Consider the following 23,688-nt stretch of genomic DNA (forward strand, 5'->3'; position numbering starts at 1 on the left):
GCAGTCTTCTGCTTGTAGGAGCTGATGCTGAGAAAATACTTGGAGAGCCTACTGTAATTGAATAGGATGCTTAATTTTCAATTTATTTGCTCCTCAGATGTTTTTGTCCTGGCTGCCCTTAATTTCCCATGTGCTTTCATTTCCCGTCTTTCCTTTAAAAAAAGAAAGCTATTGTGTAAATACTGTTTGTGTATATATACATACATGCACACCCAAATGCTGAGGACCAAAACATATGCAGCTTTCCTAAACCTTCTTCTCTCTTTGTGGTTCCTGAATATAATTATTTCAAGTGGATTTGGCATGTGTGATTAAGTTAACATTGCATGTACTATCAGGCACCTTCTCTGTCTTAAATCAACACATAGTCTAGAGTTTCGACAAGTATAGTCTAATTTAGTTAATGCTACAGCTGTACTTGCTTGCTCCCAAGTGCTTTCCTTATGTCTTTTGAAAAAAAATATACTGTCAAAAAGAATATTCCAGAACAAAAAAGTTTAAGTGGAAATGTTGCATGGAATCCCTTGAGCCCTATGCTCATATGTCCAGTTTCCTTTTTTACTCCTAAGAATAGTTGACACATTGGTCATCTTTGGGCTGTTGGAGCAGTTTTCTGCGTATCTGCTTTGAGTGACTCCCTCCATTCTGAAAGCCCTTGAACCTTTAAAAGTCTCTACCTTGAAAAAAAAGATGAATTATATATGTACCATTTTGAAATGTACCAAGACAAGCTCTTTGCTTAGCATGGATAATTACAAACAGCATTCTGATCCTGAATAGAGGGTTTTAAAAGAAGATCGCATTCAAAACTGCTCATTAATTATGTTACTAAGTGTCAACCCTTTTTAATAAAGGAAAAAAGCGCATTCTGCCTTGGCTGAAATGCAAATACAATAGAGATAATGTCACTTACCAAAGAAGTATTATTTAAAACTAGAATGATGCTTGTACCTACTAATTAAAAGTTAATATATCTTTTTAAAAGTGTGATTTCTAAGCCAGATTTGAATCAGCTTGCCATTGTTACTTGTGACTGAGGTCTCTGGGCAAAGCACCCAGAAAGCCCTGCTGTGTGTCCTTGTCTTCTCCAATTAACCTTTAGACTGGGTAGCATTGTTAATGTGCTGTTTGTTTCTCAGATGCCCATGTCATTTATACAGAGGCCAGGGTGCCACCAAAGACTTAGTATTTATGTATTTTATTCAGAATAATAATAAAAAATATTTAAAATTGTTTTTTAATGAATTCCAAGTTCTGTACAGTTCCACGTATGTTTCTAGTATGGCTGTAGAAATAGACTGAGTGCTAGTCAGCCGTTGCAGCTGACACAGTGCCTCTTTTGTCATGTTGCAGCACAAAATGTTGCTCAGATTCTTAATGCGCTTGACCTCAGTTACATCTAGATGATGTATCACAGACCAAAAAAGCTGTTAAAGGAACCTTTTAACATTGCTGAGTCAAACAGCTCATTTCAGGAAATACTGGAATAAAGGGTGTTTGTGCAGTCTTTGTGGCAGCCTTCTGCATACGTATTATAAAGCAGTCTTTAATTATGGAATCACATTATTACTTGTTTCCACAGAACTCCTGCCTTATTAAGTGCATGCTACGGATGTCGCTCCATTGAGGAGCAGCCACTCAGTGTTTCAGTTTTTCTCCTGTATTTTCAGTGCATGTCTTCTTTCTTTTTGTTTTCTGCAAACTGTGTAAGACTGTTCTGAAAATACTGGCTTTTCCATATCAGTCATTCTTGCTTTATCTTGCTGCGCCATGTGTTTAGGAATTTATATTTCAGAACCCTGCAGTGAAACGGAGGTGCACTTGCACTGTAGAGGTGGAACAAACTTTTAAAGTCAAAGTAAACCTAAGTGTAGGTGTCCAGTGGAAGCTGCTCAGATCCCCTGTGGAGTTGTCAGCACTCTGCTCTGACCCTGTGAATAGTTTGGGCATGGAGATGCAGGTAGGACACTAGACCCTGGGCTGCAAAAGAGACAGTTGTCTATTGACTCCACAGCCATCCTCACACTCTTTCCACATCCCCAGTCCTTGTTTTATTATGCGCCTTTGAGTTGTGGTGTCACAAAGAGCTGTCCTATGGGTACCTCCTTTGTTCCCTCCCTGGAGTAGCTTTAATTTCTGTAAGAGTGAGGAGCAGGTCCTGTGGAAAGACACTATGATCTTATATTTAAAACCTGTCTGTCAGGAAGCAGGAGCTTAAACTGCTCAGAAAAGTTAATTCTTTAGCTTCTGAACTTTTTTTGCTAGGATGGCAGAGGACTTTTAGGTTATTCAAGATTCATATTTAACAAATCAGCTTCTTTGAGTGTTTCAGATCTTTAAGGTTACCACTAGTTGAATTGATCTGTTATCTAATTAATAAATATGCTTCCCCAAAGTAATCCTTCATGCATGTGACACTTAGAAACTCTGGAAGAACCTTCATTGATTTCTGATATGAATACCTTAAATTGAATTTGATTTTTAGGAATGAGTGTCATTTGGCTGCCATTTTTTTTCCCTTCTTGGTATTATTGAAGCTTTGCATTAAATTCTTCTTTGATTTGCTGGTTGTTGAAACTGTCTCTGGTAGTTGTTAAAAGGACTTTTTCCTTAACTATTACCCCTTAACTAGGGCTGTTTATGGACTTTTCAAAGTTGTAGCTGCTGCGAACCTGTTGAACAAGTACCCTTAGCATCAGCTGAGGCCATATAACAGACTTGCATTTGGTGCTGGCACCCAGCGGAGGTACCCTCTGAATTGAGGTCTGTGTGTGTTTTCAAAAATGTTCTTGGGAACTTGCAGTAAATAACTTAATGTCTCTGTGCCTTGGTTTCCCTTCTGTACTGGGAGAACTAATCCTTAGCTATATTGTAGAAAAATTGAGAAGGTGAAGATTGCAGAGAGGGAGGTATTTGGACATCAAAATAATAGGAGCCTGTAAGACAGATGGAGACTGTTCATTTAATGCTTCTCTTGAAAAGTTGTGTTTGGGAGGGCTGAGTGTGGTAATGTGGTTGGCAAGTGGTGGTCAGTGGTGAAACTCTGATTAACTTTGTGGGCTCAGGACCAGGCATTTTGAGAGTAACAGGAGAAACACTCAATAATTTGTTTTAGGGAAACAATGGAAACATGCAGATTCTTTGGCAGCAGAATGAAGCAAAGATACTTTCCAGGCATCTTTTCACCCTCACAGCGGAAGCAACAACTCGTGTTTCCCTGAGACATGCATCCAAGACAGGTCCTTAGCTGCTATGAATTGGTGGCATTCCCTGGCATTTTGGTACAGCTGTGCTGATGTGTCCTAGCTATGAGTCTGGCTTTTGAGTATGAAATCTCATGGAAGAAGAAAAAAGCTTCAGGCAGTTCTTTACTCACAGAAAGCTTCCAGTCATGTTATCTCTTAGAGTGTTGATGTCAATAAACTGGAAAGTGGCTAAGCAGGTAATAAAAGGATGTAGTTTAATTTTACTATAGATGCAGAATAAACTCCCCGGAAATCAGAATTGCTATGAGGAAGACATTGCCTATGAAAGTCAAAAAACCAAACAGGAGCTTTGAGGTTCTGTTGCTGCAGAAGTACTGACAGCACACAATATGTTTTGGTGTGAATTCCTGTCCCTGAAACTGGGAGATTAAAGTTGAAAGGTTATGTGCTGTGTATAGCTCCTGGGAAACTAAGCTCTCAGCTTCCATTAACGATATTGAATGTGTATCTGCTGCTTTTTTGCACAGCAGGGAACATGCCACACAGATATGTTACTCCCTCTTCAGCGCTATAGGTCATTTTTCATGTGTAAACAATCTAAACTATTAGTGGGTTTTTAGAACTCATTAAACTTTTCATTTTATGAGATGTTGGTAAGAGAGGCTATCAAAAGTACCACAGCAGATCAGGAACAGCCTTATTCCAATTAGAGATTAAGTGAGCTTTGAAATTTCTGGCTTTTTAAAGAAACAGGAGATGCATTAGTTCTCCCTGCACACAGACTGCTGCGAGTGGGCTGCACCAGCAGGATTCAAATGTGAACCTCAGTCCAAAAAGTGAATTAGCCTAGTGTGTTTTCAGGGATGAGGCCTTCTGAGTGCATCCACAGCCCCTGCTGCTCAGCCTCATCACAAGCAGGCAGGCAAACAACCAAAAATCTTGGACTATCCATTATCTGCAGCGGACAGATCAAAGAAAGGTAAATGCACAAGGCTGGGAGGAATTGCAGGAGACACAATGCAGACCTTGGTTGTGGAGGCAGGTTCCCCAAGATGTCCTCATCCTGTTTACCATGTTCTTTTTGACTGTCCAGTGAAGGTGGTGTACAGCTTCAGTAGGCTCCTAATTTAGTTAGATTAACCTAAATCTCCTTTGCAAGTCTTTCAGACATGTTCAACAACTGCTGGCTTTATACTTTGGAGGATTATCTCCTGTGTTAGGGCATGTCTGTGTTGCAGACAGCAGTTAACAGTACTATGTTGATGGCTCTCACAGAAGAGCTCTGGAAAATATGACTGTGGAAGCTGAATATCCAGTTGTTCATTTTGATTTTCTGCGGGGTGTGACTTGGCTGCACACAGGTACAACAGAGAGGAATGTGGGTTTGCACTTCAGCTCCTCCTGTGCAAAGCCATGTACCTTGGCTCAGCCCACTGGGCTTCAGCTAAGATGTTGGTGGATAAAGCTGTGTACTGAAAAGTTTCTTTTTGCTGCCTCTGCAGCAGCACTACTACAGCACTTTGCATCATTGAGTTTCATGGCATTGATTTTGAATGATTGTGGACCTAATGAAATGTTGTAAACTCTCTTGGCTCATTGCTTTGTTCTGGCTAGTCACACAAAATATTGCAAAGAAGTGAGCCTCAGACTGACCCCTCTGAGAACTCATTTGAACTCCTGAATAGTATAGCATGTCTGTGCTACCCTGTTCTTCAGTAAATATGCTGTACTGTAATGGAAAACTAAATCAGCCCAGTTTGTCTTGGTTCTTTACAGAAGCAGATTTGCTGGTTTTGTTCATCTAACCATTTTTGTGTATTTAAAACTGATTAACAATTTGTTTCAGGAATATATGAGTTAGACTGACAGGTCTCTAGTTCCTTGTGTGGTTGTCATTGGCTTTCCTTTTTATGGTGGCCCTGTGCATGCCTTTGGGCAGTGCTTTAGGAGTTCACTCATCTCCCATGAATCTGCAGTATCAGTGTTTTCATCTTCTACTGTGTGGTTGTTTTGTTTTGGGTATGGAGTTGTTTTTTACATGACAAAATTATAGTTTAATTTCATCTGTTTCAGCTGACTTACCTACATGAGTCCCTTGTTAATATTCTTTGAATATATCTGTTTTGGCCAGCACTGTAGTTATTTGATGTCCCAGCTTTGTTTTGCCAAAGAATAGTTTACTTTTGCATCCTTATTCCACTTCCAGCACTTGTAGCTTTCCTGCACTCTTTTGGCTTCCCACGAAGCCTTGCTTTTTTGAGATTCACTACCTTTAATCTGCTGCACTTGTTCCTTCCTTCTGTTGGAATAGTTGGTGGTGTCGTTTCATGATCACTATTACCCAATCCATCTCCTGCCTTCACATTTTCAAACAGTTTATCTGTTTTATAATAGCCAAACCAACTCCATCTTCTGAAATAAAACAGACCCAGAGTGTTAGAAGACCCTGATGTGCCCAGCTGTGCCAATGCATATTGCACATAAGCATAGCTGTCTTCATAGCACGTGCCCTTCTCTTGGGGCTGGCATAGGCTGAATGGTGGCAAATACTGGACAACTTTATTCTGCTATTGCACGTTACTGGAAAACTGTTAGTGAAAGGCTTTGCTAACCAAATCTGTCAGCGTGACTCCTTGCAGGAACACCAACTTCACAGAAAAGCTGACAGCATTAGCAAATGCCACTGTAGGTATAGGAAAGAGGTAGATAAATTATTCAATATAGGCGAGTTCTTTAAAAACAACTCCTGATTTTATTAGCTGACACATGCTCAGAAGACAAAATGCCAACATGTAGCAGTGCTAGTTGAGTTTGCTCTGAGTCAAGCAATTGTTATGGTACTTTATTTATTAATAGTCTTTTCCTAAATGTGTTCCGGGCGTTCACCACAAGGCTGCATGAATCAGGGCTGTGACTCTGAAAAATCTTAGAGTTCCTAAACCAGAATTAACTGAGTGTAACTAAAGCAGAAAACTAAATAGGTGTCTGATCAGTTTTTCATAACCATATTATCTTGCTAGCAACAAGTCTGTTTCCTTTTTATCATGACCGAAGATGCTAGGATGAGTCTAGAGTCTCTCAAGCAGTAAACATTATGGACCAGGCCTTAAAGATGCTGGGTGTTCTGCTTGCTGGATGTGCCAGGGTTGTGTGCTTGTCTGTCATACACTCATCAGAAGCTTCATAAAAGGGGATCCTGCTGGTACCATCCTTAGTCATCTCTTGCTTTGGATATGGTCTGGGAGTTCCTCAGAGATGAGGAGATGCTGAATGGGGTTTTGCTCAAGAGGGGAATATTGCATATGAGTTTTGCTGACCATTATTAACAGTGTCTGGACAAGTAGCATCTTTCTAAAGAATGCCAAATCTTTGGCGCATGACACTGCACCTGGGGGTGGGGCCTTAGACAAATCTCATTTAGCAAGTCTAACCGGCTTAGGGCTGATTTCCTTCTCAGACATATGGAATTAACCAAAGATAATAGGGACCACGCCTGGACAGCATATTGTAAGAACTGACTTCTCATTTTCTGATGTTGGGAGGAAGGAAGAAATAGCTGAGCTTGGGTTTTCTTCCACTTTTCTTCTGGTTACACCTCCCATCTTTATCCTCAGTTTTGACATCAGTGTGCAATGCAGACATCATCTTTTGTTTTTCAGAAGGTTGCCTCATGCTTAAAAACAGGAGGTAGGGATGGAGTCTTTGCTTTCTGCTTGTGATTCAACCACTGCCTCATGTTAACTTCGCAAGACAGTGAGTCTACCCATTGCTACCTTTCTCTGAAATGAAATGCTTCATTTCTAAGTTTGATGAAGTCAGAAGAAAGACTCTTGTTACTGTCAGTGAAATCCTTGTGCTCGTGGATACAGTGAGACATAGCAAAGTTGACAATGAGTACAAAGTTCCTTTATTCCTGCTAGCTTTTATCTTCTCCTCCCCCCTTCCCCAGTCAAGCAATGAATATCTACGATAGCTTTGTTCATCTGTGCTTTTTTGTTTGTTTTGGTTGGGTGTGGTGGTTTTGTTGTTGTCGTTTTGGTTTGGGTTTTTGTTTTGTGGTTTTTGTTGTTTGTTTGTTTGTGTATTTGTTATCCACGTTCTGGCAGATGTTAATTTGCCAGGTAGGGTGCATGTTGTGTAAGGATGATGGTACTGGAAAATGGTCCATTTGCTGGCTATTGGCTTGAAGCTGGGAAGTCTGTTCTGCCACCTTCTTGGACAATTCAATGCAATTCGTGAATACCAACAATTTTCACTTTTATAGGTGCTTCTCCTCTGCCCAGCCTTTTCCAGGGTTGCAAAGCAGTAATTAATCCTCATTTATGCTGTTGCAATGATATTATACTCATATTAAGATAGTAGTAGTAGTAACTAGAGCACAAAGCAGCTCAGAATACGCCCAGGGTCATGTAATAAACAGCTGTAGCACCAGAGAGAGTTCCTCTCTGTGACTGCTTAGCAGCACTTCACCATTGCAGCTTTTCTGTTGTACATGATACTCAATTACATGATATTCAATTTATAGGTCCCATCAGTTTGGTCTGCAGTTTGTGATCACATCATTTTTTCTGTGTGGTGTAACTGTGGGGTTACTGGAAACAAGGAAGCTTTTGGTAAATTAAGTTGTATTATCCACGCTCTTTGTTTGCTGACTCGTTGTGCTTTTGGTTGTTGCTGTTACCGTCTTCAATAGTTTTTGGTGAATCATCCCCAGTGAATCCAGATACAGAAAAGACCTGTGAAACTCTGATTCTAACAGAAACGCTCAATGTAGCCTGTGTTTCAGTGGAATCTGCTTTTCTGTGGATATCCACTTTGTGTGAAAATAGGCATTCTGAAGGCCCAAGCTCTTCAGTGGGACATGGTCTGATGCATATGAAGGGGCGTGAGCTATGATGGCAGTGAGGTTCTAGTCATTGGAGAGTTTGGTATAACTTTGCACAATACCAAAAGCAGAGAAGGAAGGTATTTTTTTAATCACATGTTGCAATTCATGAGCCTTTAATAAAATGAGAGTCTTTTCCCCTTAATAGCTGCCACTAACAGAGCTTTTTCTTTATTTCAGATTGTGGAAACCTTAACTAAAAATATCGTGTGACTGACAACGTGACAACACCACCAAAAGGTGGGTTTTCTGTTTTTGCTGGTCTCTCATTGCAGAGCACTGGAAATGCTATACGTAGTGACTTTACTAGGATGGATTGCCTAATGAATCTTTGTGGCTTGTTCAAACAAAACCAAATAGTTTGACAGGACTCCTCCTATGTCTGCATGTACTTGTGTTATGTATTTTGATGGTGTTTTAAACAAAGATGATGTGTACATTCCTGGACTATACAGTGAAAGTGTTTATGGCAGAAAGGTGGAAACTTAAGTGAAAAGAAAAACACGTTGAGATTTTTGCCAGCTTTTTCATGCAGGTGTCTGTTTTCTGTAGGAAGTGTCCTATTGGCAATACAAGTTGAGCTAGTCAAAAGCCAGTGCTGCTGCGTACAAGTGCTGCAAGCTGAATCTATGATGTGACATTTTTCTCTTCTCACACTTCAGATTTGGGGTTCATGGTTGCCAAGAATGTTCTCTGCAATGTGTACTGATTACCTTTATGTCAGTCACCACATGCTCACGTTGTTTGAGGGTTCATTGCTCTGCTTTGTTGAAATGTTTTATTGAGGTTGTTTACAGAATACGCAAATTTGCAACGCAGCACAGATGTGAAGAACTGCTGATCCCTGGATTTCCTGCTGCACCCTGGCATTATCTGTTCAGAGGAGGGTTTGTGTAATGGGTGCTGAGAGCTTTTGGTTATTGGAATGGCTCAAGTGAAAACAACACAGAGAGAGCCAGTAAATGGTATTTTCATTTTATCCAGTGGTTGTTGCAAGAACAATTATTTGGTCATTCCTCTTCAGCTAAGAAACGTGCTGATCTGATGTCAGCTACTTGAAGTTTTCAAGTACCAGGTTTATCTGGTGCCACTGCACAGCTATGATTAAGTTATAGTTGTGGGTGGTGTGGGCTTTTGTGTGTGGCATGGTGGGTTTGTTTGGGGGTTTTTTGGTTGTTGTTGTGGTTAGTTTTTTTTTTTTTTTTTTCCCCTTTCCTGGAGCTGGTCCTTGTCCTTGGAGTAAAAACTGGTACATGTATTGCCTACATCTGTGTGCTGGGGGCAGTTTCTTCTGGCTACAACATTGCTGCTCTTCCTGCAGCCCCTCATTTCCTTCTTGGAGGTCATAGGTTTTTTTTTTTCTTTCTTATGTCTGAAGGTATGAGTCTTTATAGAGTATGTGTCCACAGCAGGAGAGCGAGCAGCAGTATTTCAGTGCGCAGCAGCAGTATCTCTGCTGGGTATTTCACAGTGCGGTGTTTGTCACCAGCTCTGAAATACTGCATTATAACTGTGACAGGCTGCAGTGCAGACATGCTGTTTGTACCTTCAAGGTGCTAAAAAGAAGAAGAGAATTGCCGTAGTCTTGTAAGCCTTGTCTTGTGTGTTTGTGGAAGGAAGTGAGAGAGACAGGTGAGGTGTGAAAATTATCAGCAAGCCTGCAGTTGTCAACATCCTCGAGATGAACCTGCCAGGGTCTTGCTCATGGTGTTAATCCTTGTCCATTGAGAACAGGTCTAGCTTTGATTTAGTGAGTGCAAGGTGCTTCTTTTCGCTGCTTCTTGTCAGCCTCTGGGTGTCATTGAATGTGATTCATTAGGCAAAATTTAAATGGTCAGGGAGAGCTGGGCTGTTCAAAGTTGTAATGAGGCCAAGCCAAATAACTCTAATGAAAGAGTGATTTGAGGATCTGAGCTTTTACATGTAGATGAAGCTGTTGGGTGGGTGCTCTTTGCAAAGAGCAACAGTGAAGTTGAGGCAAGTTCATTCTGCATTTTAATTCACTGGTGCAATTCTGAGCTTCAAGAATTGTGATGGCAGGTGTTGAATGCACTACTCTCTGCACTTACCAAAAGGTCATCACAAACAGTGATGTGTATAACCACGTAAGTCAGTGCAGGCTGTGAGCTGTCAGCTCAAAGGGGTAAGTAACCTCCTGTCTGCTCTTAGAAGTGAGTAGTAATCCAATTCTTCCTGTACCCAGAATATGGTTACTTTCAGCTGCGTTTCAGCTGCTCACAATTTATTATGTGGAGAAGAGGTGTTCTTGCATAAATGGAGAGCAAAAAAGCCTCTTGTAATTAAATAATTGGTTACTAAAATCCCATTTTAGTAAGCTGATCAAACGGTGAGTGCAGTCTGCAGGAGCAGGCCCAAACCAAGGCTGAATAAACACATTAAACTTTGAATTTTTTTAGTTCTTCTACCTGATACTATTCTCTCTTCCTCTTCCCCTGCATGAATCTAAGGCATGTTCAGATCATATTGTTTTTTTCACAGCACACTAGATCTTCAGCTCTCCCTTTTGTCTTGATAGCCTTTCTTAAGTCCTCTCTTAACCTTATACACAATCTATACAACGGCACAGAAAATATCTTTGCGCATTTCTTGGTCTAGCCCTGTTGCATCACTCTTGGGACTGCCCCAAAGCACCTTCCCTCTCCTTGCTCATCATGTAGGAGTAGTGTATCTTGCACAAAGGAATGAAAGCAAGACCATTTGTCTCAGGCCTGTCTCTGCAAGGTCAGGCACATATTGAACCTAGTTTTTCACACTTGCAGGGCAATGTAACCGAAATCCTCAATACAAAACACACAATGTGGAAAAAAAATGTAAGTGCAATGGTTGTGTTTTGCTGAGAATTTGGAAAAAAAAAAAAAAAGCAATAAAACCATGTTTTTGAATCTTATCAGTATATTTCACAGGAAGAACATGAGTGTATGTAGGAAGCAGTTCCTAGACCTGTACTAATTCACAGTGTATTTCTGTGTGGTATGAACAAAAAAATTGAGATAATTTTATCAAAAGCCCCAAGAGCTGCATTGCCTAAGTTCACATTAGGCCCCTGTGTGTGCCTACTGATTGCAAGAATTGTGCTTGCCCCTACCCTCCTTCTGCAGAGAGCAGAGTCTGTAGATTAGCACTTCAGGCGAGGTGTGAAGGCCACATGTGGTAGAGCCATTTTCTGGTGAACCTCTTTCTGTTGAATCTAGAAAAGCTTCTGGTTGTGGGTTGCTTCTGTTCTCTGTCGAATGTGAGGTATTGTCGTGGCTTAAGCCCAGATGGCAACTAACTACCATGCAGTTGCCTGCTTGCTCCCTGCTGCGGTGGAGTGGCAGAGAGAATCAAAAGAGTGGGAAAACTCATGGGTTGAGATAAAGACAGTTTAATAAGTAGAGCAAAAGCTGTGCACATAAGCAAACCAAAACAAGGAATGCACTCACTCCTTTGCATTGGCAGGCAGGTGTTCAGCCATCTCCAGGAACTCAGGGCTCCATCACGCCTAATGGATACTTGAGAAGATAAACACCATCACTCTGAATGTCCCCCCGCCTTCTCCTCCTTCCTCCAAAATATATGCTGAGCATGACATCATATGGTGTTGAATATCCCTTTGGCCACTCTGGGTCAGCTGGCCCAGGTGTGCCTCCTCCCAGCATCTTGTGCATCTCCAGCCTTCTGTTGCTTGGCAACAACCAAACCATCAGTGTATTATCACCCTTCTTCTCATACTAAGTCCAAAAGACAGCACTACACCAGCTACTGGGAAGAAAATTAACTCAATCCCAGCCAAAACCAGGACAGGCATGAAGAAACTGAGTGAGCCAGTGTTCTTACAAGCCCTATAAACAGGCAGATTTAGCTGAGCACTACCTCTAAAAGAATGATATGAGAACTGTGATCACCACTTACACCATAGAGTCTTTTGTGCTTCTGTCTTTAAAATTGCTGCTCTTTGGGGCTATTTATCTTGTAAAAGTGGTCTGCTATAGGACAGCAAATAAATGATTGTAATAAGACGTCCGATCTCTTGGAGAAATTTCAGTGTCGTCGCACCAGGGTGTACTGGTTCTGTAGTTCTTAGAGTGAGATTGTGCACCTGAAGTTGTTTTCTGGAGCGTCTCACATATACTTGTCATTGTCAGTCTCTCCTACTCTGCTGTGTGAAGAATGTATGTAATGCAATGTAAAGAACTCCCACAACAGAGGTTCCTGAGGAGGGCAGTGCCACATGTGTGGTACAGGGGGGTGAGGACAGTCCACACAGCCAAACAGCAAGGATGTTATCCTGAGGCCCACTCCTTTCTCTGTTACAGAGTTCCTGTGTTATGTACTTCTCTGTGTGCTAAAATAAGAAAAAAGAAAAAGCCAGACCTGCTTCCTACTTGAAGGCATTGACATCACATCCAGCACCCTTTGGTTTGATGCTAAGGGTTGTTAACTACTTAGAGAGTCAGGTGAGCCAGAAGCTATTTAGATTGAGCCTTGGCTGTTTGTGTTGAAGTGACAAGGAACTTGAGTATACCAAAAAAAAAAAAAAAAAAAAAAATCCAGTTGATTGGAAGTGGTCTTTGTATTGTTGCTCCAAGTGCTCCTATTCTAAGAAGGAGCCCTCCAGCTCATGGGGCAGAGAGCGGCAGAGTTTCTCCATCTAGAGATCTCTTGTGGCGTTTGTCCTCAGCAGCACTTTGCTGGGATGAGGAGCACAGTGCTGTGTACTCTCAGTAGGCAGTTGGTTTAGCCCTGGGTGGTGGGAGGGCTGTGGTCTGGTCAGTATGCTGAAAGTTAGAAAAGCACATGTTCTTGGCTGCATCCAGCAGTTCAGGATGGAGGCGACCAAACAACAATGTTAACCAGCTCCATCTCATGTACTGCCACTTTGCAGGCCTGTGAGATGCTCCCTGTGTTCATATGTGGAAAAGCAGGATGGGTGCCTGAGTGATGCCCTCCCTAGAAGCTTGTGGGTCAGGTGTGGACCAGGGAAACCTATCTGCCTAAGGTCCTGTGCCATGGAGGAAATTAAGTAGGAGGTGTTGAATTAGGGTTGTGGTTCTCCAGCAGTGCAGGCAAACCAGCTGGCACCTGTGTGACTTTGAACCAGCTATGCTCATAGTATGAAGTCTAATGGACTGGTTTTCTAGTTGTCATGGCTCTACTGAAGTCAGCACAAGTATGTCAATATGGCATAGCAGCAGAACTGGCTTATTGATTTTTGTTCTCTTTCAGGTGCATTTGGACTCTATGTCCAAACTGCATCCACTCAAATAATGCAAAACCTGAGATTATGAATACAGAGAAATAGGTCCTCTTTTTAAGGCCCACTTTGTTTTACATTGTCTAAGATTACATCTAGTGTATAAAGATGCAGAGTTTAAAAAGCAGCTGTTTTCTGAGCAATAGCAAATGCTTGAGTTAATGTTCTACCAAACACCAGATGTGAAACCCAGAGGCAGGGCCAGAAAAATATTTATTGAGGGAGTATCTGAGGAAGTTGTTCTTATTGATGCCAGCAGCTCCTGAGTGCTGGTTAGTTAACCAAGTGTTTGTGGGTTGTTTTTAATGACTAATTCCATTGCCAGCAATGTCTTCAGAAAAAAAAAAAAAGGTACATGGAGGGAACAGGTGGTACGCAACTTTTTTAAAAGGAAACAACATATTGTAGAACTGCAAGTGTCTGCTTCTACTTAATGTTCAATCCTCAAACACTCTGTGATGCAGTTCATTTGTATGAAAAAAAAAAATACTAGACCAGCCAGTAGGCCCTTACAATATATGTGGGGTTTTTTTGTTGTTGTTTTTTGGTGTGGTTTTTTTTTTTTTTTAAGTTATTGTTTTAGTAATCCAATGGGGTGAAAACATATCCCTTGTTACCTCCTGCATGCCATACCAGGAGGCTGGGAGGCAGTAATATAGTAACAATTTTGATTAGACCCCTCTCCATATCAATAAGTGGGAGTTTTGCTCTTGACTTCAATGAGAGTAGGAGCCAGGCCCTTTTTTTGTAATACAGCAGTGATGTCTTCTGAGACAATATTAAAGAAGAGACATTATGTGCTTTAATTCTAACCTGCAAAGCTTAAATTAAGCCAGTCAAGTCTCTTCGGAGAGAGAAAACATATTTTATAAGACTACTTGATATAGCAAGAAGACCAGGCAAGTTTGCAGGTGAGTGGTGAAGACCTGGATAAAAGTTTCTATTCCTGAAAGCTGCTTATGTTTTGTTTGTTTCTTTGTTTGTTTTTGTGGTTTTGTTTGTTTGTTTGTTCATTTGTTTTACCCCTCAACTGTCGGAGATGGGCAGAAAAGCATTTTACTCAGAAATAGAAGCATTTCAGTTGCTTACAGTCTCGACTTATGTCCTGTTCATGGATTTTTATCTTCATTCCTTAAGTCTTCACACATTTCTGGAACCATTACCACTCAACAGGTGATATTTCAAGAGTCTTTCTACCATAAAGTCACTTGTAGTTTTGTTGTTGTTTTTTTTTTTTTTCCCCACTGGCACCGGTGAAAACAGAACCAGTGTTAAAGCTATTTGATCTGATAGGGCAGTATGGAGGGTCTCACTGCAGCTCTTCCTAAAAGGAATGTCAGGTTTTTCCATGTGTCCAGGTCTGTAAGACAAAGGGATGACATCCTGAGAGAAAAGACACTTCAGTCATAGGAACAATAGTTTTTTTTTTTCTTCCAGTTCTTAGCTGTTACATGCATAACAATGCCTTATTATTTAAAGGCATTACAGTAACTTTTTTAGTGTTGCTTCTCATCTTGGAAACATACAAGATGAATGGGAACCATTCACCAAATTCTTGATTTTCGGACTTTGAAAGGTGGATTGTAGAATTCGGTTCATTTGTCTGAGCCTCAAGTCATCTGTCTGAGCAGTGTATAAAGGCAGGAGTTTTTAAGTTAAGTAACTTCCATACAAAACCCCACTGTTTTAGCTTGGAACTGATTTGCCTTTTTACTGTTATTATCATTGGGTTATTTTACTATATGAATGAAACACATAATACTTTCTAGGAGGCACAAATCTTAAGTCTTCTGTTACCTCTTCTCTGGATATTTGTGTGTAGCTGAATTAACTTTGTCAGGTTGTTTGGTTCATAGTTCCTAGTCTGTTTAGGACCAGTGTCTCAAATCCTATGAAACCGAGTCAGCCCAGTGCTTCTAGGGAACAGAGTCTTTCAGCATGGGGAATGTTAACCTAGGAATTGAGAGAGCTGGGCATGAATGAGACCTCATAATGTTTTGATCCTGACCAAAAAAGAGGAAAATACTTGTTGAAAGGTCCATGTCACTGTCATCCTTATTTAACTACTGTTGCACAGGGGGCTGTTTATACTTTGTTGTTTTTATTAATCTCAGAGTTGTAATCCAAATGCTGCACAGCATGGTGCTTTGCATTGCTAGCCATGATATAAATGCTGTTAGCTCACACTTTGGTGCTGCAATTGTGGTTGCTTTGAGCTGACTCTTCTAAAGGCTACTTTTCTTAACAAGAGTTGAGGGGAATTGTGTGGCTGAAAATGTGAAAATCTCAGTCCTCAATTTGTAATTGCAGTTCTAGGAGAGATTTGGCTGTGGCACAAAATCATAGGCAAGAATTCAACTGATTGATGTGCTTTTAGCCAAGCTGTTGCACTCAGACTGCTCTTTCCAACTATTTGAATCAAAAGCTCTGAGCTAGGGAAGATAAAATGCACCACAATGGTGCTGCATTTGAAATCCAGAACCTTGTGTTTGTTGTTGTTGTGTGTGGTGTTTTGATTTGGTTGTTTTTTTGTTGTGTGTGGGTTTGTTTTGTTTTGTGGGTGGTTTTTTTTGTTTGTTTGTTTGTTCTGTTTTTGTTTTTTCTTTGAGATACCTGCTGTACTAAATAATGACCTTCCTTTAGAAAAGGTTCAGAAGGTTCTGGGAATATGTACAGTGGGGATAGGAGCCAGGCGGGGAGCAAGGGACTGTGTGGTTGAACGTTTGCATTGAGGAGAAGCTTTTGGACCTGGGGCTGGTTTGGAAAAACACCTGTCAGGGAATACTGCCTACCCCAAAACCCTTGCCAAGGAAGGGTGCAGACGCTGACTATTTCCAAAAGCAAAACTGCACAGAGTCACAAATGAGTTTGGACTTACGGTACAAGAGTGTGGGTGAAGGGAAGCCCGTGTTCCCCAGCCCTGTGTCTTGGTTTTGGCTCCCTGTGACTGGGGAGCTGAGTTTAGGAGCCAGAAAAATGCCATGTTACTCCCTTGTGAAGGTGTTTAGTTCCAGAGCTGAGGCAGATAGAGGATGAGAGAAGAGTGAGCCTCCTTGGAGATCCATTCCTGAAGTACAAAGGGAACACTGGTATCTATATTTGCATGTGAGGAAATGAGGCAAGTCTCAAGATACTAATGTGATCAGCAGACAGTAGGCAAGTCTGTGGCCCAGCTGGGATCAGACTCAAATCTCCTGAGCCCTGTGCAATGCTTTGTTGTCTCATCCATCAAAGTGCCTGTTTCCACTGTACATCTTAATTAATAGCTTATCCTGATCTAACAACTAAGAAATAGCCCAGTAGTGCAAACAGTAATGGTGTGGACAGATACATGTATAAACTTCTATTTTGTTTCTAATTAGAACAGGCGTGCATGCATCTGTGGCACATTGTAATGTGCTCAGAAGGAGAAAATATGGACCCCCAACCCATCAAGTAGGCAACTTGCTTTGGATGAAAAGCTGCTTCTTTCTCAAGCAAATCTAAAGGCAAGTTTTATAATTAAGCTGTAGGAACTGACCTAGAAAGGTTGGACTTTTAAGTACAATTCTGAAGGATTCTGCCAGTATTTTTAACAATTACACATTTTCATAATACACAAGAACTGAAACTGCAGATTGCTGTGCTCTATGTGTCAGAATGCAATTGTGCCTGTTGTATTTGTGCTAGAAAGCTCAAAGCATCAGGACTAGATGCTTATTTATCTCTGAAATTGCTGTAGCTCCATTGACTTCAACGATCTTGCACCCACATGTATAATCTTTATAAAAGCCAGCAAACAGACTCTTGAGTCTCAGAAATGCACCATGAAGATACTGAGCAACATCTGTAACATAGCAACAGGAAAGCCTTTATGCTGTGCTCATTACTGCTGGTCTCAGAGGTTGGCAGTAACAGTGAGCATGTGGTGGAGGGTTTGCTTTCTTTTTGGTCAGGCTAGTTAAATTGTCTCAGAGTGTAATACCTGCTGAATTTAAACCAATATCCAGTAATGGTAATGGTTGAGGACCCAGCTTTGAGGAACCTCAGCTTTGGTTCTGTGTGAAGGGTTGGGAAGCCATCACACAGCAGCATGTGTCCAAGATTTTTTTCTTGCTTTCTGTGGGATTTATATTTCCTAAGTGTGAAGTCTGATCTTCTTGAATCCATCAGAAACTTTGCCAGCAGGGTCTGGTTTTCCCCTTCCAGGCCCTTTGGAGCGCTATTGCAGGCTGTGCGGGCAGCAGACCCTTTGGTTTTGCTGTGTTGTCTGGGGATGAAAAGGAAGTGCCTTTTGTGCATGGCAGAGAATGAGGTATGGGCTGGGGAAAATAGTGTGGGCCATGAGCAGCCATTATGTATTCCTCAGGATCAGTACCTCTGCCACTGTTAATCAGCACTGAGGCCTGAGATCAGTGCAGCACCTGCTGCTGCGGCTGCTTTTTGCCTGCTGTCAGGTGTCTCACAGTCTTATGCAAATAAGCCATTTAAGAAAATGAATTACTTGGGTCAAGGCATTCTAGAAAGAATAGCACCAGATCCTGTACAAGCCAGACAGATGCCTGAAAGATGTCCTGTATTTACACAAACGTAGTAATTAGGCTTTCCCTTGGTATCATTTGTGTTTTTCACATTGTTTGCCTATTATTTCTGCAAGGACAAAGGCGGGAAGGCAGTATGAGTGTAGTAACTACTGCCTGTAATTATGCATCCAAAAGAAACAGGAAAAAAAACCTTCTGGCTGTTTTCTACATCTTGGGATTTATTAGGTGTCTCATATGGTGACAGAACAAGGTGCAAAATTGCTTTCAGTGTTCATCTGTCACTATGTGAAATGAAAGAAGCAAGTCTCACGGAAGTACGGTGGCTCAAGAACCTGGCCTGTTTGTTTCTGCCTATCACATGCAATACTCTCCTTTTTTTTTTTAAATGGTTTTCAGGTCTCATTGTGAATTGACAAAAGTGATTATGTTTTTACAAGTGCAGTACACAGGAGAGCATGTTTCATTTAAAGGATATTTCAAAACAAAATCTAGAGCTGAGTTGGAAGTGTTTGGTCTGTTTCTACAACACAGCTAACCAATAACAAATAATACAGTGATTTGCAGTTCAGAGAAATCACGTAGCCTGTTTGTCCCTGCAGGGAAATGTTACTTCTTTCACTGCGTTCTTTGTGGTAGCTGTGATCATTTGAAAGGAAAAAAGGTAAAGGAAAAGAAAGTGAGTTCTGCTGCACCTCAGCTGAAGCAGCTTGGCCTTTTTTTGGCTGCTGTAACTAAGCAAAAATCTCTAGTTAGGAAGATGATAAACACAAACTTGTAAACACCAGCTGCTTACCAGTCGTCCTACCTAGCTCCCTGACAGGACCTGACTGATGGACTTGCAGTGCTGGAGTGCTTGTGTCACTCTGGGCTGGAAAGGCCAAAAAACAATCCAAGAAAAATAGGGGGAGTCCTGTAGACGCAGGTCCTGATGGTGGGAGGGCACCACCGCTGCCACCTCTGGAGTCCAACTCTCTTCTCTACCACACGGTTGCAATGAAAGCAGCAGGTTTAAAGCCAGGTGGGACTTGCAGCCTGCTAGCTCGGGCAAGAAGGTTCAAATTCAGCTGAGCAGTACATGGAGGGGCTGTCTGGTTGGAGGTTTCATGGAGGGTGCACTGTTTAGACCCTGCATGTTGCATGGTCAAGCTGCATGCTCAGTAAGTTCATTTGGGGTAAGGGCAAGCTCTGATATTTTTTAGATGGAAGTCAGGAGCAGGATGTCTGTTTCCTTCATGCTGACTTCACCCACTCTTCTTCATTGAGTCCTTGCGGGCTGTGAAAAAAATGAAAGCTCTGACTGGCAAGGGGAAAGCTGCTGTTGTGTATGGAAGTGTCTCCTGTGTTCCCAGTTGAAATGATGAATTTTGAAGATGCACGCGCTGTATTTTGGGAGCAGTATTTGTTCAATGGATCATAGACACTGGCCACTGACATAATTTAAAAAACACTGCATCAACTGTGGTCTCTTTGGTCGTATTCAAGTCTGAACGTCATGCTGTCTGCTGCTTTAGCTGAAGCATGTCAGGCAGTCGTGTCACCACCTCATTGTGACCAGCCCTGTTGTAGGATTTTGCAGTGCTTCTTTCGTGCCAGGCAACCTGAATGAGTATGTGCCCATAAGCAACAGGTTAAGGGCTGCCTTAAGAAGGCTCCTGTTCTGTACCGTGTTTCCAGAAGCTGTTTTATCCTCCTTGTATCTGGTGCTGCTGATGCTACAAAGATGTGGGATCTTAGAGCTCTTATTTGAGAATGTATGAGGTTTGTATTTAGCTGTACTTCAGGTTAGTTACAGAGGGAAGAGAGCCATAGGAGATGCCTGTGTGGTACATGTTTTGCAGGTGAGGAACGGAGCTGAGGCTGAAGGTTACCCAGCTCTCGTGAAGGTTACAGAGTATATTTGCAGAAGGAGCAATCTGCATCTAATTTTTAATCTTTAGAATTAGTGTCATTGCAGAAGAGAGTAGGCAAGCCTCAGACAACTTTATTGTGGTTATGAATCATGTGCCTGGGCACAGCAACTGTGATTTGTGGGTTTGGGGAATTTTTAAACAGCATGACTTTGTGGATGAAACTTGCCCTTGAAAGGGGGGGGGAGGGAGAGGAAAAAAAACCCAAAACAACAGCAGAGGGACATTTAGACAAAGTAAAGTGACTGAGTTTTGAAAAAGCAGTGAGGTATTTTTCTGTTTTAACCATGGTTTTAAAGTATTTAAGCAGAAAAAAAACCCAAAGCTGAGCCCTACAGGTCTGGAAATATTGCTGGCCTGCCTACAAATCCTGTGTTTCCCCCTTGCGCAGAGCCCTGTGGAGCCTTTGGAACTGGAGCAGGGTTCTGCATTTTGCAGAACCTTCTACTCAACAGGGCAATGTGACTCAGCCTACCAGCCTGGTCAGTGTAGCTGAACCCCTGCTCTAAGGCTAAGGGGTGGTCAGCACATCCCTCTCTGTAGTGGTGCGGAGTAGTCCGTGCCCTGCCTCTAAGCTGCGTCTGCCTCAATCAGGAAGCAGTGTTAGCTTCCTAATTAGCTTTAGATGGCAGTTGGAAGTTGGGATTCAGTTGTTTTTGTTTGTTTTTTTTTTCAGCAGTGACACGTTTAGAATCAGAAGACATGGGGAATCGAGGTGAAAATCTGAGTTTTGCATTTGTAGGTGCAGATATAATTAAGAGGTTCTCAGGAGATGTTAGCCTACAGTGTGTTTTGCATATCAACTTTTTGCAACAGATCTTGGGAGGCTGTCATCTGCCTTAGGAGTCTGAAAATAGACCCCTCTGAGCAGGGGATAAGCAAAGGTGATGCTGCTGTGCTAATGAAAGGGCTTGACACCTGGTCTGCTCAGATTGCTCTCGGCCTGTTCTCCAGGCAGATTGAGCAAAATATTTTTACTGTGAAATAAATCCATGTTCCTGAGAAGCAGCTTGTAAAATGTCAGTGATTGCATTTCTAGAAAGGCTACTTTCTTCAGCTCCAGTTGATTTTTCTCTGCAAATATGCTACCTAGTTTTGTAGGGTTACATGAAGTCAGTGTCTCAATACATACATCAGTAGGCTCTTTGCATGGGAACTGTCATATTTACCACTTTGATTTAAGACTGTCTTTGATTCTCCTGTTTAAATCTTACCCTCATCTGAATATGTTTTCTGATCTCCATTTGATTAGAAAGTGTGCTGTAGGTGACCAGTGGATGGGTGTATTGGTGAGTTGTTGGGAGATGGATGCTATGCTTGCCCCTGCATGCATCCCCCATTGCAGAGACCAGTGTGTGTATTTTATGGGGCACTGTTTCTCTCCACAGAGCTCCTGTGATTGTGTGTCTCATCTCAGTCTCATGTACTGCGATTGTGCTGTTTTGTGCTAGGACATGCTTTTAAACTGCAGGACTTTTGAGTGCTGATTGCAAACTGAACAGGAAAGATTGCTTGGATTATCAACAGGAAAAGAGTAGAAGGCTTGACCTTTCTTCTGCTCCTCAGGGCAGAGCAGAGATTATTGTAGCTTTCTGCTATGAAACAAACTGGTAAATAGAAGGGATGCTCATATCTCTGTAGCATGTTAGCTACTGAGGTGTCTGTCGGCTTCCTGGGTGCTGAGGAGATGGAGTGGAAAAGACAGTATATAGAGTGAAGAACTTAAAAAAAAAAAAAAAGAAAAAGTTATACAGAGATGAGCAAATAGTTTATTCAGGCAGGAATAACACAATCTAGGAAAATTATGCCAAATCAAGCAGTGCAAATGAAAATTTTGCCTGAGTGCAGAGCACAGGCTGTGACTGTTGACCGTCATGTGGTTAGATTGGGGATAGTGCAAGCTGCAGGGAGTGCAGCAGCTAGGAAATAAAAATGGCCAGTAGGTCTGTGCTCAGAGCCAGGTAAATGAGCCGTGCTGTAGGACAGGACAAGGGCTGCACCACAGCTCCCAGTAGATGTGATTCCAGAGGTGACATATGCTGGCGTTGTCCTTGACAAGGAGAACAGGAGTGGCAGTGCCTGGCTGTTCCTTATGTGCTTGTTTGAATTTATGGGGAATTTGCCGTGATAAAGTTAGTGCAGCCTGGCCTGCAGGTAAAGAACAGGTGACAGACTTCAGGGCTCTGACATGACCTTTGTTTTTAACAGTTTTCATATTTCACAGTACCTCGTAGTGTCTCTATAGCCATGTATGATACAGAGTAAAGATAAATTGCCCCTTGGAGTGAGAGGGAGTGTAGCAAATGGTCGCTTTGCAAGGGTCTGGGAAGAGCCTCCAACCTGTCTCCTGATGGGCAGCATGCGAAGTCATTTTAAAGGCTCTTCTGTAGCTAGAGGCACTATGTTCAGCCCCACCTTTTATAAAAGCATGTCTTCATGTATGTGGGAATGATACTGGTTTCAGGTTTTAAATGGAGAATAAAGGGAGAGACTTTGCCTTGAACAACTAGAACTTTAAAATGTCTTTTAGTAAAAGTAACTTTCAGATCCTGTTTTCTGTTTGCTAGGTGCTGAAGATAGATTTCCATTAACAAACATGATTATGACCTGAGTATTTCTCCTGAGCTTTCAATATCACGGCAAGTATTGGGGAAAAACACAGTTCTAGGTATTATGAGATACTTCTGTGAAATGTTTTTCTTTTAAAATACAAATGGAAAAAGATACTTGTCAGAGAAATATAGGAGCAGTTGGTGCATGACTGTATTACAAAGGATCTAAAACAGGCATAACAGTGGCTTTAAAACCTAACTTCTGAAGTACTGTAACTTTTGACCATTATGTAATTCTGGGAGTGAGTACTGGAAGGTAACAGTAATGCTACACCTGGCCTGTGCATTTGGGTAGGGACAACTTATCTAGACTTCCTAGACCAGATGTTTTACGTGTTACATGTCTACATTTTGCAGTTTCATGTAACTTCTTGCCCAGACCAATCCTTTTGTGTGATCTGAGTTTTGGCCTTCGTATCTGTGGCTGCAGCCCAGCCACCTTCTGTAATTTGGCACTGTTACTGGTCCTTCATGGTTCTGCTGGTGGCACAAGAGCCAAACCCTGCTAGACTTGCGGTGCAGCAATGGAAGCATTTGGGCAAGGTGCTAGTGTGTATGAGTATGAGAGGCAGAACATGGTCCTCAGAAGTACAGAAAAAAGATACTGGGGGTGGGTGAGTTACCTAGTTCAGACTGGTGAACGTCTCTTCTAGGAATGATAATTTTGAACCATATAATGGAGATAGTAGAACCAACCTAAAAAATGGATCCCTGAAGTGATGGAACCTCAACAAGTGATGGAAAACAGTCCTAGATTTTCTTGTTCTTTATTAGTGTGATACCAGAATTGATCCAAACTTTGCTGTGTATGTAGAAGGATTCTCCCAGTGACCACAACTGGCTTTGCACACTGATACAGAGCAGAGCACAGTATGGTATCTCCGTGCGCATTGGTCCTGTGGCCAAAAGAAAGGGAGGGTGGTGTTCAGGCCGTCTGTGCTCAAAACCCAGCTCTGCTACTGACTTTGAGTGACCTCAAGCAATATAAAAATAGGACTAATCATACTTGTAACCATGCTGCAGAACTGTGGAGCAAGCGTGATGCTGTTACACGTATATTAGCCATGTTGCTGTTCTGAGAACTGGTTTCATAAACAGTAACAAATTGTCAGTGAATAGTTTGGCATTTTTTTGATAGAAGCCTACAGTTTACTGCCTGCTGAGCACTGAGGAGTAACTGGTAAAAGCTGCTTGAAGTCGTAGCCAGGCGATAGAGCCAAATTGTGATTATGATTGCACATCACAAAAGCTGTCTGTTTGGGAGGAGGTTTAGTTATTTTTTCATTCATGGCTTAGACCCC

At 41.8% G+C, this 23,688-nt stretch overlaps 1 protein-coding gene across 43 annotated transcripts in view; it reads left to right on the forward strand.

The window, feature by feature from the left end:
- The window catches only part of MAP2 (microtubule associated protein 2), a 225,915-nt gene that overhangs the window by 34,763 nt on the left and 167,464 nt on the right, over window positions 1-23,688 (forward strand). For 38 of the 43 annotated variants that reach the window (XM_071811216.1, XM_071811226.1, XM_071811219.1 and 35 more), the window contains one exon: window positions 8,272-8,331. The exons of 2 other annotated variants lie outside the window; for them this stretch is intronic. The gene's annotated coding sequence lies outside the window, so the exon portion shown is untranslated. Of the gene's footprint in view, window positions 1-8,271; window positions 8,332-22,342; window positions 22,415-23,688 lie in introns of all 43 variants that reach the window. 3 more of the 43 variants (XM_071811218.1, XM_071811220.1, XM_071811223.1) reach the window with 1 other exon arrangement.

The sequence above is a fragment of the Patagioenas fasciata genome, chromosome 7 (assembly GCF_037038585.1).
Source record: "Patagioenas fasciata isolate bPatFas1 chromosome 7, bPatFas1.hap1, whole genome shotgun sequence".
Lineage (NCBI taxonomy): Eukaryota > Metazoa > Chordata > Aves > Columbiformes > Columbidae > Patagioenas > Patagioenas fasciata.